The sequence below is a fragment of the Peromyscus leucopus genome, chromosome 10, assembly GCF_004664715.2.
Source record: "Peromyscus leucopus breed LL Stock chromosome 10, UCI_PerLeu_2.1, whole genome shotgun sequence".
Taxonomy (NCBI): domain Eukaryota; kingdom Metazoa; phylum Chordata; class Mammalia; order Rodentia; family Cricetidae; genus Peromyscus; species Peromyscus leucopus.
The window spans coordinates 82,280,171-82,297,255 of record NC_051071.1 but is presented as its reverse complement, the minus strand read 5'-3'; positions in this window follow the sequence as shown (position 1 = coordinate 82,297,255).

Here is a 17,085-nt window from a genome sequence, read left to right as displayed (position 1 = left end):
TAGATGATAGACTATTTTCTTTAATTTTGCCAAATAGACTAGATATTGTAACTGTAATTCTTGCTTGACAACTGTTTTGTTTTATGTAATTTTACTAAGTTAAAACATTCCTTTTAGATTAGACAGAAAAGGGGAAGTGCTGTGGGATGTCTTTCTGTGTGCTGTGACTATGTGTTGCTACTATTGGTTAATAAATAAGCTGCTCTGGCCTATGGCAAGATAGGTTATAGCCAGGCAGGAGATCCAAGCAAAGAGATAAGGGGAAGAAAGGCAGAGTGAGGTGCGCGATGCTGAGAGCCTTGGAGGAGTAAGATGTAATAAACACAGGTAAAGTCACAAGACACATAGTGATATATAGATTAATAAAAATGAGTTGATTTAAGATGTAAGAGCTAGCTAGCAAGAAGCCTGAGCTATAGACCAGACTGTAATTAATATAAGCCTCTGTGTGTTTACTTGGAACCTAGCAGCTGTGGGACACGGAAAAACTTCCAGCTATAAATGGGAAGTGTGGTTGGTAGAGCACAGGATACTGTTCAAAGCTGGGCTGTTTTGATCAGGATCCCAGTAGAATGCAGTTTGGAAACATTTCAATTGGATAATTTAAAAAGTACACATTTGTTTGTTTTATTTTATATGTGTGGGTATTTTGCCTGCATGGATGGCTGTACTCCACTTGCATACTTGGTGCCTGGAAAGGCTGGAAGAGGGCACCAGATCCCCCTGATATTGGAGTTATAGACAGTGTGAGCCTCCAGGTGGGTGCTTGAAATTGAACTCTGGACGAGCAGCCAGTGATCTTAATAGTTGAGCCATCTGTCTAGCCTCTCAATTGAATAGTTTAATGCAGAGGTTTTTTATAAAATATGGGGTGGGACCCTTTAACACTATACCCCAAGATTGATTCTGCTAACTACTCTGTTCCCTATTCTTGGTAACGCTTTTTGTTTAATAAATGGTATCTTTCTGACACCCTGGTCTCTCATTCTTCCTCTGAAGTTCTCTCCCTTGCTGCTTGCTGTCATGCAGCATCTTGATGACTTCTATTTCTGAGCCAACTCTAACTCAGAAGACACGACCTTCTCCTTCTTCTTTCTCATCTCCCTCCTTCCAGCAGCTGCCGTAATTTCCAACTTGACCACACTGTTGTCTTTCTCACAAACTAATAAAATGGACCTCGAGTTTAAAATCAGATTCTAGTAGCAGAGAGCTGGATACCAAGTGAAGTTGTGGCCTCTGACATGTAACTGTCAATCTGAGGAGACTTTGAACATGGAGAGCAAGGGTCAAGAAGGACACAGTAGGAAGAAAACCACACCCAACATCCATTAAAAGACTTGTGGACAATGGGTTAGCTAAGTCTTGTGCCAGTTTTTCTTTGTATTAAGAATAGATAAAACATTTTTATTTGTTAAAGCTATTATGCATACTTTACACTAATACTGAAAATTAATGTAAATTATTGTGATATTTCCATAAATGCATCCATTATCCACAGCCCCCTTTCCCACTTCTTCCCTGCTTACTCCCCGACTTCTTCCCTGCTTACTCCCCGACTCCCTTCGAACCTTAGCCCCTTTCCCCTTGTAGTTTATAGTAATCACTCTTCTGCTTAAGGTTTTCTCTTCGTTTAGATGTTTGGGAGGAAAGATGTGATATTTTTCTTTCTACACGTGAGTTAAGTTCACTTAGCATGACGTCTTCCAGTTCTGAACATCTTTGCACATAATAGGATTTCATTATATTTTATAGCCAAACATATCTTCATTGTGTATGTGTGTGATCATTTCTTTGTCTTACATGAGTGTTTAGGCTGACCTCCTACCTTAGCTATTGTGAATAGTACTGCAATAAACATGGAAATGCAGATATTTTCATGTGTATGTAGACTTCACTTCCACTATATGTATTTCCAGAAGCAGGAACTGGGTTACACTATAGTTTTCTCCTAATTTTTTTTGTGGGGTGGGACTCACAGGCTGATTTATTTCTACAGAGGCTGTACTTATTTGCTAACAGCAGTGTATAAGGGTTACTTTCCCCCTGCATCCTCACCACTATTTATTATTTCACTTTTTATATTTTTGGTTGCGAGCCTAGCCTTTAATGGCTGAGCCATCTCTCCGGCCCTATTTCACTTTTTAAATTATAACCATTCCCTGACTTCAGAGATGAAGGGCTTGTACTAATTTTGTAGAGGACCTAACTTTGTTTCCCAGAACCTATGCTGGATGGCTCACAATTGCCTGTAACTGTAGCTCCAGGGGGGATCTGGCCCCCTTTTCTTGCATCTGTAGTTCCCAACACATAACACACACACACCACCACCACCACCACCACCACCACCACCACCACCACCACCACACACAATGAATCTTAAGAAATAACCATTCTAAGTGGAATGGAGTGATAATTCATTGTAACTTTGATTTTCATTTTCTCAGTGACTAACTTCATTGAGTATTTTTCATATATTTATTGACCACTCACATTTCTTCTTTGAGAAATGTCTGTTCATATTTGCCAAATTTTAAATTGGATTTCTTGGCTTTTTGTTGTAGAGTTTTTTGAGTCCTTTATATAAGCTGGATATTAACCCTCTTAGATGGATAGCTGGCTGTTACTGTCTATAATCTCACTTGGCTGTCCATGTCTGCCCTTGTCTTCTATTATTTTGGACTCCTAATCTCATTCATATATTGATGGGAATTGCATTGAACTGATAGATTGCTTTGGACAGAATGACAATTTTAACAATGTTATTCTTTCTCTTTACATGGAATGTCTCTTTTTAACCTTTGCCATCTTCTTCAATATCATTTTTCAGTCTTTGTAATTTTTGCTGTAGAGTGCTTCACCTCCTTGGCTAAGTTTGTGTGTGTGTGTGTGTGTGTGTGTGTGTGTGTGTGTGTGTGTGTCTCTGTGTGTGTGTGTGTGTGTGTGTCTGTGTGTGTGTGTGTCTGTGTATCTGTGTCTGTGTGTGCTATTGTAAATTTCATTGTTTTCTATATTTCTTTCTCATCAGATTTATTATTGGCTTATAGAAAAGCTACTGATTTTTGTGTGTTGGCATTAGATCATGGTATTTTACTGAATGGATTTATCAGTCTAGTAGTCTTTCTGTGATTCCTTAGGTTTTTCTTTGTGTAGAGTCATAACATCTGCTAACAAAGATAATTCATTTTGAAGCAGGTTCTCACCATGTATTCCAGGTTGAGCTTGAATTCAGGATCCTCCTGTTACTTCCTCCCAAGTGTTAGAATTACAGACAGTTGCCACCATGCCCGACGAACAAAGATAACTTGGTTTTCTTCATCCAGGAACTTCCATGTTATCTCTTTTTATGGCCTAATTGCTGTGACTAAAATTTATCATATTATGCTGAGTGACGGTGACGAGAGTTGGTACCCATCTTATTTTAGGTCTTAGACGAGGTGTTTCTGTGTTTTCCAATTCAGCACTAGGGTAGTTATTAGATCATCATATCATACCATTATCACTTTTATACCTAGTTTGTTCAGGGCTTTTATTTGAAGTGATATTTCATTTTGTCTAATGAATTTTTCACATCTATTAAGATGACAATTTTTTGAAATGATCATTTATTTTGAGACAGGGTCTCACTGTGTAACCCCCATTTAACTTGGAACTTACTATATAGACTAGACTGGCTTCAGATTCATAGCGATCTGCCTGTCTCTACTCTCCAATCTCAGTTCTGGGATTTAAGATGTGACTCACTGTGCCTGGACATAGCATATGATTTTTATTTTGCAATTTCTATAATATATTCCATGTGTGTGTTTGTTGAACCATCCTTGCATCTCTGGAATGAAACCAGTGTAATCATTGTGTATGATCTTTATGATGTGTTGTGAATTCAGTTTCCTCATATTTCATTAAGGAATTTTGCATCTGTGTTGATCAGAGGTATTGGTGCAGTCTTCCTTTTATAAATAATGTCCTTGGCAGGCTTTGATAATGGCTAATAGTGGTCTCTTAGAATGAGTTTGGAGGAACCACCTCTTTTTAATTATATAGAGTAGTCTGAGAACTACGGGATTTAGTCTTTAAAATGTTGGTAGAATTCACTGGTGAAGTTGTTCAGTCCTGGGCTGGCCTTTGCTGGAAAACTTAAAATATTGATGTGATTTTAGAATTTGACATTGATCTAATAATAATAATAAGTACTAAGAATGCTTCATATCATCTTGGTTCTATTTTGGTTGTTCACATATTTTCAGAAATTTGTCCATGTCTTTGATAATTTCCCATGTGTTAGCATATAGTAAAAAAAATGATTAATCGTTGTCATTTGAATTTCTGTTATATAAGTCACAGTGTCTCTCCTTTGTCTCTAATTGCATTTATTAAGGTATCTTCTACCCTGACCCTTTAGTTTGGTGAAATTTTATTTTTGTTTATCACTTCAAAGAACCGGTTCTGGGGCTAGTGATGTTTCATTAGGTAGCGACACTTGCTGCCAAGTCTGAAGACCTTAGTGTGACGTCCTGCACCCACATGGTAGAAGAAGAGAACAGATCCCCAAAAGCTGTCCTTCGACCTCCACACAGATGCTGTGGCATGCAAACATGTACACAGGCATGCACCATGCACTTATGCACACACACACACACAAACACATACAGGAACACAGACACACACATTAAACACACAGACACAGGCACACACACAGAGACACAGGAAGACAGACAGACACAGACATACACACACAAAGACACAGACACAGTCATTCAGATTCAGACAGACAGACATACACACGCACACTCTTTTTCTCTTTCTCGCACACACATGCACACACATACATACACACTGTAATACAATTTTCAAAAGAAAGAAACAATTTTTATGGTACAAGCCTTACTTGACACTGTTAGTGAGGCTGAGAACTTGAGACTAGATAAGTCTCATTATAGACGGTCTTAGATAGTTTGCCCCCAGACAACTGAAGCTATCGGACTGCTTGGGACAACCCTACCATGTCCCTTTAGTTGAAGGATAGCGATTTTAAACTCTTTTCTCCACCTTAATAATGACAGGCATCATGCCTAGCATTGGGATGGCAGAAATTGTGTGGGTAACTGCCACACATGCCTGCGTATTCCTCAGGCCTAGAAACCTAATATCCCCATTTCAGGAGGGTGGCATCCCATTCATTTCATGCCAGGACACTGCTCTCAGCAGCTGTGTGTCAGCCACCCTGCTGACCCATGTTTGACTCATGAGAGGCAGTTACCCACTGAGTCACGGCAGCAGAAAGTCCCTGGACTCTTAGAGCCAATAATATGCAGCTGTTGCTAATTCCCCAGAACAGTCCAAATATGCACAGCGCATCTCTTATCAAGGTGGCTCCTGACTGCAATACTGTGTTTGTTGGGCACAGTATGGGGGAGGTGTTGTGGAAGATGAAGTGACTTCCTTTTTCAATGTGAGGATACTGTGTGGATTTCCCGTTTCCTGTCTAGTTAGACTGCAAGGCTTCTGTGCTTGTGAGACTTCCTGGCTTGGCTTGCTATCATCCTTGTCGATAAAATTTTCTGGTATTCTTTCTTCACTTTTGATGAAATGGAGACTTTCCCCGTGGCTGTGGAGCCAGGGTCATAGGTGTTAAGATATCTTTTTTCTCTTGATATATATATATATATGTATACATATATATGGTTTTTCTAGACAGGGTTTCTCTGCGTAGCTTTGTGCCTTTCCTGGAGCTCACTTGGTGGCCCAGGCTGGCCTCAAACTCACAGAGATCTGCCTGGCTCTGCCTCCTGAGTGCTGGGATTAAAGGCGTGTGCCACTACCGCGCGGCTCTCTTGCTATATTTTTATCATTAGCCTCTAGACTTTACAAGTTTTAAGTTTTTCTCCCATTGAGTCAAGTGCCCTCTCACAACTGCTCTCCTCATGGTGTGGTGGTATGCTTGCTGCTTTGCATGTTTGTGGAGGAGCAAGTGCCTGATTGATGCCTCTGACGGACCGTCATCTTCTTCTTCCAGAAGTTCTTTTCCTTTCTTAGCTTCTTTTATTTCCTTTCTTCCTTTCTGTGTGTTTGTGTGTTGTGTAGATGAGTGGCAGGCACATGTGCGTGCAGGTGTATGTGCCCTTGCATGTGCATATGGAGACCAGAGCAAGACTTGGAATGCTTTCCTCTATTGCTGTCCGCATTGAGACAGTCTCTTCTTGAAGTAGGAGCTTGCCATTTTGTCTAGGACGGGTGACTGGAGATCTTTTGGGATCTACCTTTCTCCACTCTCTGTTGCCAAGGTTACATGCATGTGCAGCCATGTCTAGCTTTTTAGTGGGTACTGGGGATTTGAACTCAAGTCCTTGTGTCTGCAGAACAAATAAATGCTCTTACCCAGGGAACTAGTCCCTAGCTTCTAGATGTACTGTAAAGCAAAAAGAAAACACACACACACACACACACACACACACACACACACACACACACACATCTTGGAGAGAATGGGTCATAAGATATTATACACAACTTATATTCCAAGGAATTATTTCCTGGCTTCTGTGGGACCAGCACTCTCCCTCTGGGCCTCCCACCACTTGTAAGCCACATAGTGACAGATGTTGGGTCATCTGAGAATAGAATAGAAACTTAGAGATTGATCCCACGAAAGACTAACAACATCTTGTTCAGCTGTGATTAAAAGAACAAGATAACATCATTTACATAAACGCTGCTGAAAACAGAGTCCTCAAGAGTGGAAAGCCAGAAGAAACACTTCATCTGAACAGAAGACAAAGGCTCAAGACAGGGCCAGTGAGATAGCTCACTGTGTCAGCACCCTTAATTTACCCCTAGGAACCTGAGTTTAAGCTCTGGAACCCCTGTACAAGTGGAAGAAAAGAACTGACCCCACAAAGTTGTCCTCTGACTGCAACATGCAGGCCATGGCAGGTGTGCTCCCATATCATGCCATCATGCATTCATACAACAACAACGATAAATAGTAAATAAAATTTAGGGAACAAATGAAAAGGAAGAATGACCTTCTTTTCCTGACATCTATCTATCCTAGAGCTCTAAGGCATGGGATGTGATTAATCTGCACATGTGCATACAGACAGATGTTTTAAACACACGAATGACATCTGATGTTTGTAAATAAGCAAACTGAGGAAGAGAGAAGGAAAGAGAGGGCAAGGAAAAATACAACAAAAACAAACCTAAACTTTTCCTTGAGTCTTTAGAATAGAAAATGTTCAGCGCAGTCACAGAGTAGCTCATAACTGTTAGCAAGGGTGTGACTATGACTGTTTTAAAACGTCTCTTCAAAAACTAATTTTTGTGTTCTCGTGTCCATTTTTAGCCTGATCATTAACTTTCTTATTAAGGCACGAGGACTTAAAAAGACATTGTTGCTTGTTTCCCTGCAGACCTAGCTTTCAATTTAAATCCCAGCACATGGTGGTGATGTATGGAGATGGTGGAGGTGCTCTGTCTCCTACATGAATCCTGTCTGAAAAATCAGTAGTTAAAAGGGATGATGCATGTTTTAAGTCGGCATCGGGCAAGAGAGAAATTGCTGTTTGATCTCATGGGTTTGTTACTGGATTGGGTTACCATTTAATATGAATGAATGCAACATGAAATTCTATGTGTTGTCCCTCTGGTTGGACTGTCAGTTCGGGGGGGGGGGGGGGAACCACTCTGACAGAAGTCAAGGGATAGATGGACAATGGAGATGTCGATTTAGCCTTTTCTTTTTGACTACCTCATGATTCATCTTGTACAAAATCATGTATGAACAAAAACAAGCGATAATTCAAAGACCCGAATTCGAATAGTTTAAAGCCACCTCAAGGTATGTGGCAATATTCTTTATAGATTAGTGTGTATGCATACTCAGCTCCCTTGGTTTGTATTCCATATTTGTGCCACAGAAGGAAAATCTTTAATGAATGACTGCAAAGTGCAAATTTGCAAGGTCAAATTCAAAAACAGAAGGTTGTTGATTGAACCTGCACCGAGTAATTGCTCCTTAGCAGTTTGCTAGATTATCAATCAAAATATTGACTAATTTCTTTTTATGAATTACAAAAGTCATTTTCTGTCTTTGTCTAATTAAGCTTAATGAGAGTGAAAACCCTTTTGGAGAGAGGAGATAGGGATATGCTAAGTATAAACAATCTACATTATTATTAGTCTGTGGAACTGAGGTGTCCCAAAGAGCTTGACCATAGCAGAAAGCAGAACTTTCTGAATGTGAGCTTTGTCCTTCCTCCAATTACTCTATGGAGGACCCCCGCCTGAGGTCTCTTCCAAGTCCACCATTTCTAGAAATGTCTTCTCACCTCCTAGGCTGGAGCCTTGTCATAGTTACTGGAGTCTTCCTTGGAACTTAAGACGTAATCATGGATGACCCTCTGATCTAAAAAGTTCAATATAACAGAGTCCTTTTCCTGGAAATTTGAACTTGAGACATGCCCTTTCCAGATGAGCCCTCAGACTCCACATTGGAGCTTTTACCATTTTATTTCCAGGAGACACTTTGTGGCCTAAGGGCATGTTTCCCTTTGTTTTTTACCCAGTTCTCTCTCTCTCTTTTTTTTTTCTAAAACCAAACTTATTTCCTCCTGGGGTTAAACCCCGTGGCTTGAATTTGCTTATTTACTGTCAAGATCTTTGAAATGCTTTCCCATGGGGAGTTCCCACATGCTGTTCTCCCAGCCTCCCCACTAGCAGCTCATGTGACTGCCTGGCTTTTCCCAGGAAGAGCTCACTGTAGACCACAGGCATCTCTCTGAGGCACAGAAATACCCTTACCTCCCCTACTCCTAAAATGTCATTCTGATTTTACTGTTAAATTTTCAGTTTTTACTCAGTCTTGGCTTTCATATTTGCCTAAATGTGAATAACATGGAATGTGGTGATATTTTATTTGTACTTTAATAAAACTTGCTTGGAGATGGGGGGGGGCAGACATTTTAAGTAAACAAGAAGTCAGGCAGCACATGCCCTTAATTCTATCACTTAGCAGGCAGGGTCTCTGTGTGTTGAAGGCCACACTAGGAAACAGAGCCTTTAATCCCAGTACCAACCATAGAGACCCGGAGGTCTGTACAGACAGACAGAAAGTGACAGAGCTGTGTAGGAAGAGGAAGTGAGGTAGCTGGGCTAAGACAGCCAATGAGAGGGCAGAACAGCAAGGCAATAAAAGTGTGGGTAGACAGGAAGTAATGCATATTTGGAAGCTGCAGAGTTGGTGAGGTAAGGTTGGCTGGTGGCTTTTAAATACTCTGTATTTATATATTACTCTATATTCTGTCCCCCTGGATAAGGGGGTGGTGTGATGTTATTTCTTTAAATACATTTCCATAAAGTGATAAATTCACATAACTTTATTAAGTTATGTTGTCATACTGCTTGTTAAAATTATCATGAAGATTTATTGGAGAGAGCATGATTTAAAAAAAAAAATGAATGATCAAAACAATTCAAGCCAGGTATAGTGGCTCGACTCCATAGACCTGGTTCCTGGGAGTGCAGGAGTTGGAGAACAGCTTAGGCCACACAGTGAGACCCTGTCTAAGAACAGCAATCTTCCCTCATTTCATGATTCAAAGATTATGATATAGGCCATAGTGTGAGATGGTAGGAAGCAGCCAAAGTTTTTATTTTGTTTTATTTAATTTTTGATAACTTCATATATGAGCATTACATCTATGTCACCCCTGCTCCTCCCTCTCCTGCCTCCAACTCTCCTGCATCTCTACCATAACACCCATGATCTCTTCCTTAATGACTGTTGTTACGTGTGTGTGTGTGTGTGTGTGTGTGTGTGTGTGTGTATGTTTATGTGACTTACTCAGTCCATTTATTCTTGCATGTATGTACATATGTCCATGGCTGACCACTTGGGATTGGACAACACATGCAGGAGATTGTCCCGGGAGGAGACTTATCATCTGTCCATGAGCAGCCACTGACCACTTGTAGCTCTTCATCTAGTGGTGGGACCATGTTGAATTTTCCCTGTATCTGTTTGCATGTCCATTGATGTCACTGTGCTGACCTTGTGCATCTTTAGATATAAGTACAGCTCCCACCCCTCATCAAAGAATCTTCTTTTTGACAACAGATGGAGACTGTTACAGAGACCCCCAAATGGTCAAAATGACAAGATTAAGTGACTGTGTGGTGCCTGCCCCCAACTGATGCATGTCCAATGCAATCCCTATACCCAAGGCTTGGGGAAAAAAAATCACCGAAGAGGGGGTGGGAAGATTGTAAGACTCAGAAGATCAGGGCATCTGCTGCGAAATGGTGTCTGCTATATACGATAGGGAAGCTGCACCCATGAGCTCTCAACAATAAGGACTTAAAAAATATATACATATGCTCGCTCTTTTGCTTGTTCCAACCAGTGATGCCATCTTATCCCCACTTCATCCTCAGATAGAAGCTGCTGCTCTTTTTCTTCCCTTCATCTGTGCCAATCTTAAAACCACTACCCAGTTTTACATATGGAGATTAACCCCTGGTCCTCCCTGGGCCTGGAGCTATGAATAAGTTCCCCCTCACTGGAATCCTGCTAGACTCTATCACAACCATTTTAATCTTGGTCTACTTACTTTTTATGGAGATTAGCTCGGTAACTACGATATCCAACCAATGTATCTGTCTTAGTAGACTTTATCTGTTCTTAACAACACAGATCAGTTTACTAAGAGTAGGCATTAAATGATTGATTAATAAGTTAAAAAATTATAAAACGATGCTTCCCCTTTTTGATGAGGAAGTGTTTATTCTGTGCTAGGATCAGGACTGAAGGTAAACCTCTGCTGTACTGGTTTTTTTTTTTTTTTTAAATGTCCTCATTTGTGAGTGGTTTAGTGTTACTGAACTTACACTGAGGGTTTTGCCAGCCAACTTAGCTGCATATGAAACCTATTGGCCATTTGGGGATTGACAACTTTCCCACTGCTCCTTCAAACAACTTCCCGGGGAAGCTGGGATGTCTGATCCACACGCCATATGTGCTGCTAACATAAAGTTGGATATGCGTTAATCAAGCGGTTTCCATGAGAAACACGAGGCCCTCCAAACCATGAAAAAATGTCTTTAATTGTACTTCCTACAGTAGTCACTCCAAAGAATAAAATCACATTTCAAACTTTTCATTTTAAAAAAGCAGTTAAATATCCAAAAGCTGAAATATCTTGGAGCAGAAACACTGTGGCTGTTAAAAATGTTAAATAAGTTAGAAACAAGTAAAAAGGGGCTTTATGCCTTTCCCGTGTGCCTCCAAAGTCTTGAGTTAGGGCTGAGCTCCCAGAGAGCTTGTATGTCTGCTGCATGTGAAAACAGTGTAGACAGTGATGTAAGATGCCCCTACCCCATGTGAACAAGAGCATATAACCGTGAATTCCCTTAACTTGATGCATGGCTGAGACCATCTTTATTTAGCTACTTTCCCCAGGCTATCCTGCTCTTATTTGTTTCTTTGGAGGAAACTTCTGGATAAGGGGGGAACAGTATTGGACTCCGTTACTCTTGAATACCTCAAAGCTACTTTGTTTGAAACTAGAAATGTTTATAAGAGATAAGACAGCACAGATTGCCTTAAAACTATGTTACTATCAAAATTATCTTTGGGGCTGGAGAGATGGCTCAGTGGTTAAGAGCACTGGCTACTCTTCCAGAGGACCTGGGTTCAATTCCCAGCACCTACATGACAGCTCACAACTCCTGTTTCAGGGCATCTGACAACCTCACACATACATGCAGGCAAAACACCAATGCACATAAAATAAAGATAAGTTAATTAAAAAAAAAACAAAATTAGCTTCATAGTATTTTCAAATTTTTGTATCATCATAGAATTAAATAAATATTAATGTTATCATTTAAATCATTCTAGGTCATCATATATTCTAACTTCTTGGAAGTAGGAATAAATATAAACATGCAATTTATTGAATTTGGGAGTAGCAGATTGAAAGACTATGTTTTTTACTTATCACTCCTAGCTGTGTTTGCTTCCTTTTTGAACTGCTTTTTTTCTATAATTAATCCTACTTTTTGAATCTGTTGTCTAAATTGCCCACTTCTATGGTGAGTGTTAAGGTAGCCAAAAAGATGTTTATTTGTTACAAAAATTCTCAAAACATGTGTATTGTTCCTCCTCCATTTTTTTCTCTCCCTACTTTTCTGTCTCCTTTTAAAATCTAACTTTGCTTTTTCTTTTAGGGTATCTGCATTTAAAAGGAGAGGAATAATATCAAATGAATGGAATGGACAATTTAAAAATTCACAATTCTTTATGTCTACACTGGTTAGTTCCTGTCCACTTGACACAAATCTAGACGTATGTGGGAGGAGGGATCTCACTGAGAAACCTGAGAGTTTGTGGGGCATTGTCCTAATTGCCAATTGATGGAGAAGGGCCCCAGCCCACTGTGGGTGGTGCCATCCTTGGGCAAGTCCTCTTGGGTTATTTGAGAAAGCAAGTTGAGTGTCTCTGCCTCAGTTCCTGTCTCCAGGTTACTTGTTTGAGTTCCTGCTGTGGCTTCCCTGGATGGTGGGCTGTATCCTGTAAGTAAAACAAAGGCTTTCAACCCTGTGTTGCTATTGGTCATGGTGTTCATCACAACAGAGGAACAAAACTAGCACAATCTCTTATTTATCATATTTTTTCATAATTATAAATGGCAGCCAGAGTGAATAACTAAGTTTCATGGAGATGATGGAGGGGGTAGCTTGTCTTGTCTTCTGTGACTGAAGCTCCTCTAGCCACATGCAATGAAAAGAACTGTATTAAGAGTGCTGAGCAACTCACAGGGTCCTGTGGACTGCTGAAAATCAGCTCTCCAGAGTACACTCCAGCAAGGCCAACAACCAGAGTGTGGTGCCTTGCATGGTTATGCCATGGCTTGACCTAAATGGGAAGACATCATGCCCTAATTCTTCACCTGGGAAATTCAGCTCTGGTTCAGAGTATAGCATGAGTAAACACAGTGTCATTTCAAATCAAGAGGAAACCATCCAGTGGAGGATCTTGGAAGTAACCATTTTCAGCTTTCCTAGTGTCCATATAGATAGGTATATGCAAACAGAGGCTTTTTTGTCCTGCCTGTCCTATAGCCGCTTTTAAAATAATCACTCAGAGGTTTAATATTAATTACAAACTGTTTGGCCTATTGCTTAGGCTTATTACTAACTAGCTCTTACAACTTAACCCATTTCTGTTCATCTATGTTTTGCCACATGTCTCGTGGTTTTATCTGTGCTCTAATACATCTTGCTCCTCCCACAGCTGGCTGGTATCTCCCTGACTCCACCCTTTTTCACCTCCAGTTTGATTGTACCACCTAACCTTTTTCTGCCTGGCTATTGGCCAAAGCAGCTTTATTTATCAACCAATGAGAGCAACACATATTCACAGAGTTCAGAAAGACCATCCCACAGCTAGTGTTGCATGAATCAGTTTCCGTTACCTGCCATGTCAGTCATGATTTATTTTCTGGTTTGTTTTCTTAGTCTGATTTTGTTTTAATGATCACCCAGTTCCCATTTGGAGACTAATAATGAAGAAAATGATGACTAGATTTTCAAAACTGGAATATAAATCAAGCTGCATTGAGGACTCATGAGGAGAATAACTATGCTACACAGAGAAATAAGGAGATACTCGTGTGAACAGAAACAATTAGGTGAGGGTTCATGAAGAAAATATTGGCTGATCCACATTTTTCTAGTAGAATTTGAGTACTGAAAAAGAATTTCAACTTTTATAACAATACAACTCATCAATTTTTTTTTTTTGTTGAGATACTGAGGATTGAATTCAGGCCTAGCACATATTAGGTGGATGCTCTACCGCTGAGCTATATCGCCAATCATTTGTTTGTTTATTACTTAAAGAGTCTCACTATGTTGCTCAGGTTGGCCTTGAATTCACTCTGTGACACAGGCAGCCCTGAACTCCTGCTTCAGCCACCTGAATTATTGATAATTATATGTATGTACCACCATGCCTGCCCTCCCCACCGTGTCTCAGTTAGTTTTCTACTGCCGTGTCAAAATACCATAATGCAGAAAAACTTATTTTAAAAGTTCAGTCGGGTGGCTTGCTTACAGTTTCAGGGGCTTAGTCCATTATCATGGCGGGTAACATGGTGGCAGGGAGTATGGCAGCTGGCAGGTGTGTTGCTAGAGAAGTAGCTGAGAGTTACATCCTGATGTGCAAGCAGAGAGAGGGAGGGAGGAAGGGAGAGAGAGAGAGAGAGAGAGAGAGAGAGAGAGAGAGACTGGGTCTGGTGTTGGCTTTTGAAACTTCTAGGCACACCTCCAGGGACACATTTCCTCCAACAAGGCCACACCTCCTAGTCCTTCCAATCCTTCTCAAATAGTGCCACAGTGCCACTCCCTGGGGATCAAACATTTAAATAAATGGGCCTGTGGGTATAATGAGAAATCCATGGAGTCTGTTTAGAGGGCAAGAGAATTTATTAAGGGGGAAACTCACTGCACAGAACAGAATTGACACAGGTTCTGGAACGCTGTCCCGGCCGCCTGAATCAGTCCCACATCCAAGTAGCGTGATGGAGTAAAGAGAGAGCAATGCCTACATGCATCTCAGGTCTTAAGGGTCGCTGAGAGGCCACACCCCAGGGGCAAGTACTTCAAGGTCATAGGCAGGTGGAGCAGTTACCTGCTGCATCTCTGGGGTGATGCTTCAAGGTCATAGACAGAACAGCTGCTACCCACTACATATGGGGGCCATTCTTATTCAAACCACCACATTCCACTCCCCAGTCTCCATGGCTTATACCAATATCACAAAGGAAAAATGCATATAGTCCACCTTTAAAAGTCCCCAAGGTCTTTCAGTCTCTAAATTATTTTAAAAGTCCAGATTTCAAAGTCTCTTCTGAGACACAAGGTAATCTCTTTATGGGTAATTCCCTCCATAAAATCCAAAAGCAAATTATATACTTCTAACATACAATGACACAGAATGTACATTACCATTCCACATGGGAGGAAAGGGGGCCTAGTGAGTAAATATTTGACCAAGCAAGACTGAAAGTCAGCAGGGGCAGACTCTAACTCTATAATGATGTGTATATATAACGATATAATGATGTCAAAGGGCTTAGACACTTCAGCCCTTCCAACTTGGATGACTATAGCAGACTTCTCTCTTTTTGGCTGGCTCCACTCCCTGTGTTCAGCTCTCAGTAAGCATCATGTATCTGGAATCTCCAACATCTTGGGGTCTTTCAACACATTCAGGCTTTACTTTCATAGCTTCATACGATGACCTCTCTGGGCCTCCATTCAGGGACTCTTCTGCAACATGCCTGGCTTCAGTGGCTTTCCTTAACCTCGTAGGAAAATTCCACAGCCCCTTTACTCCTGTATCCCTTGTACTCGAAAGCCGTAACCATGTGGCTGAAACAGCTAAGTTCTGCTACCTGCTTGGTTTGGAACATGGCCCCCTCCTTGAATTACATTTGCACAGACTCAATAAGAGTGATCACTAATAACCATGTAGCACAGTTAATACTAGGCTGTCTTTTTTAAAAATCTTTTTTGTTTGTTTGGTTTTTATTTTATCTTTTGAGACAGGGTCTCACTATGTTGTCCTGGCTGTCCTGGAACTCACTATGTAGAACAAGATGGCCACAAACTCATAGAGATCCTCCTGCCTCTGCCTTCCAAGCTCTGAGATTAAAGGAGTGCACCACCACACCTGGATATTAGGCTGTCTTGAAATATTCTCTGCCAATGAAATAAATCCAAAACTTTTCAGTTCAATCTTACACAGAATCTTAGGAAAGGGCAAAAAAGTCACATTTTTTTCTTTTTTGCCAAAATATCACAAGAAGGATCTCTAACCCAGTTACTAATATTGTTTCCCTCTGAAATTTCATGAGCTGGGCCTCCACAGAACACACAGCTCTTAGCACTGCTGTCTTCCACAAATAGGATAGCCTATTAATACCTGCATGCAGCATTCAACCACTTTTTTGGTCCATATTTCCCAAGTCTTCTACATTTCTCCAAAACTCAGCATGGCCAGGCCTATCACAGCAATACACCACTCCTGATACCAACTTTTGTCTTAGTTACTTTTCTGTTGCTATGGCAAAACACCAAAGTCAAGGCAACTTATAAAAGAAAGTATTTTAATTGGGGACTTGCTTACATTTTCAGAAGTTAGTACATGACCATCCAAATGTGGCATCAGGAAGTATACATGGCACTGTACCAGTAGCTAAGAGCTTACATTTGGTCCACAAGGACACACACACACACACACACACACACACACACACACACACACACACATCAGGAAGTAGTTGGTAGTCTGATTTTGTGAATGTGGAGGTCAGAGGTTGACATTTGTGTGTGCAAGTCAGACATTGACAGTAGGTGACTTCTTTAATTGCTTTCCACCTTAAGCTTTGATACAGAGTCTGTCACTGTTCCTAGAGCTCGGTGATTGGCTAGACCAGCTGCCCACAACCAGCCAACCTCTTACTTGCCCAAAGTAGAAAGTTCATATTGGTACAATAGCATTAATACGAATAGCGTTAGGGACTGGTTGATACTATCAGGAAAGTTCCTTCACTCCAGTTTCACCAAACTTCCTAGTAACAACTATTGTCTGCTTTGATGAAATGTAGGATACAGGATTCTGTTTTGTTAGTCTCACCTTCCTACATCAACTTTACAATGATCTTCTAAGGAGTTGCAAATACAAAGAGGTGTTTTCTCCTGGACCACTTTGAGGATGAGTCGTTTTCATCACAAGCCACCATGACCAAGCACTTTTATGGCATTCCCCTAAGTTTTCCAATATAGGCACTAAGTATTTCTAATCATCCGACGATTCTCTTGAAAACCACATATTACATGTGGTTGCTACATCCCTTTAGTCTTTGCTGTGTAATGATTCATCAGTCCTTTCTGGATACATTTCAAGAATCCGGGCTAGTGAGGTTGTACAAAGCCCATTGATTTGTATAATGCTTTTTCATGATTAGATTCAGGTGATAGGTCTAACACAGGAATATTACCAAGTAATACAGCATTCTTTTC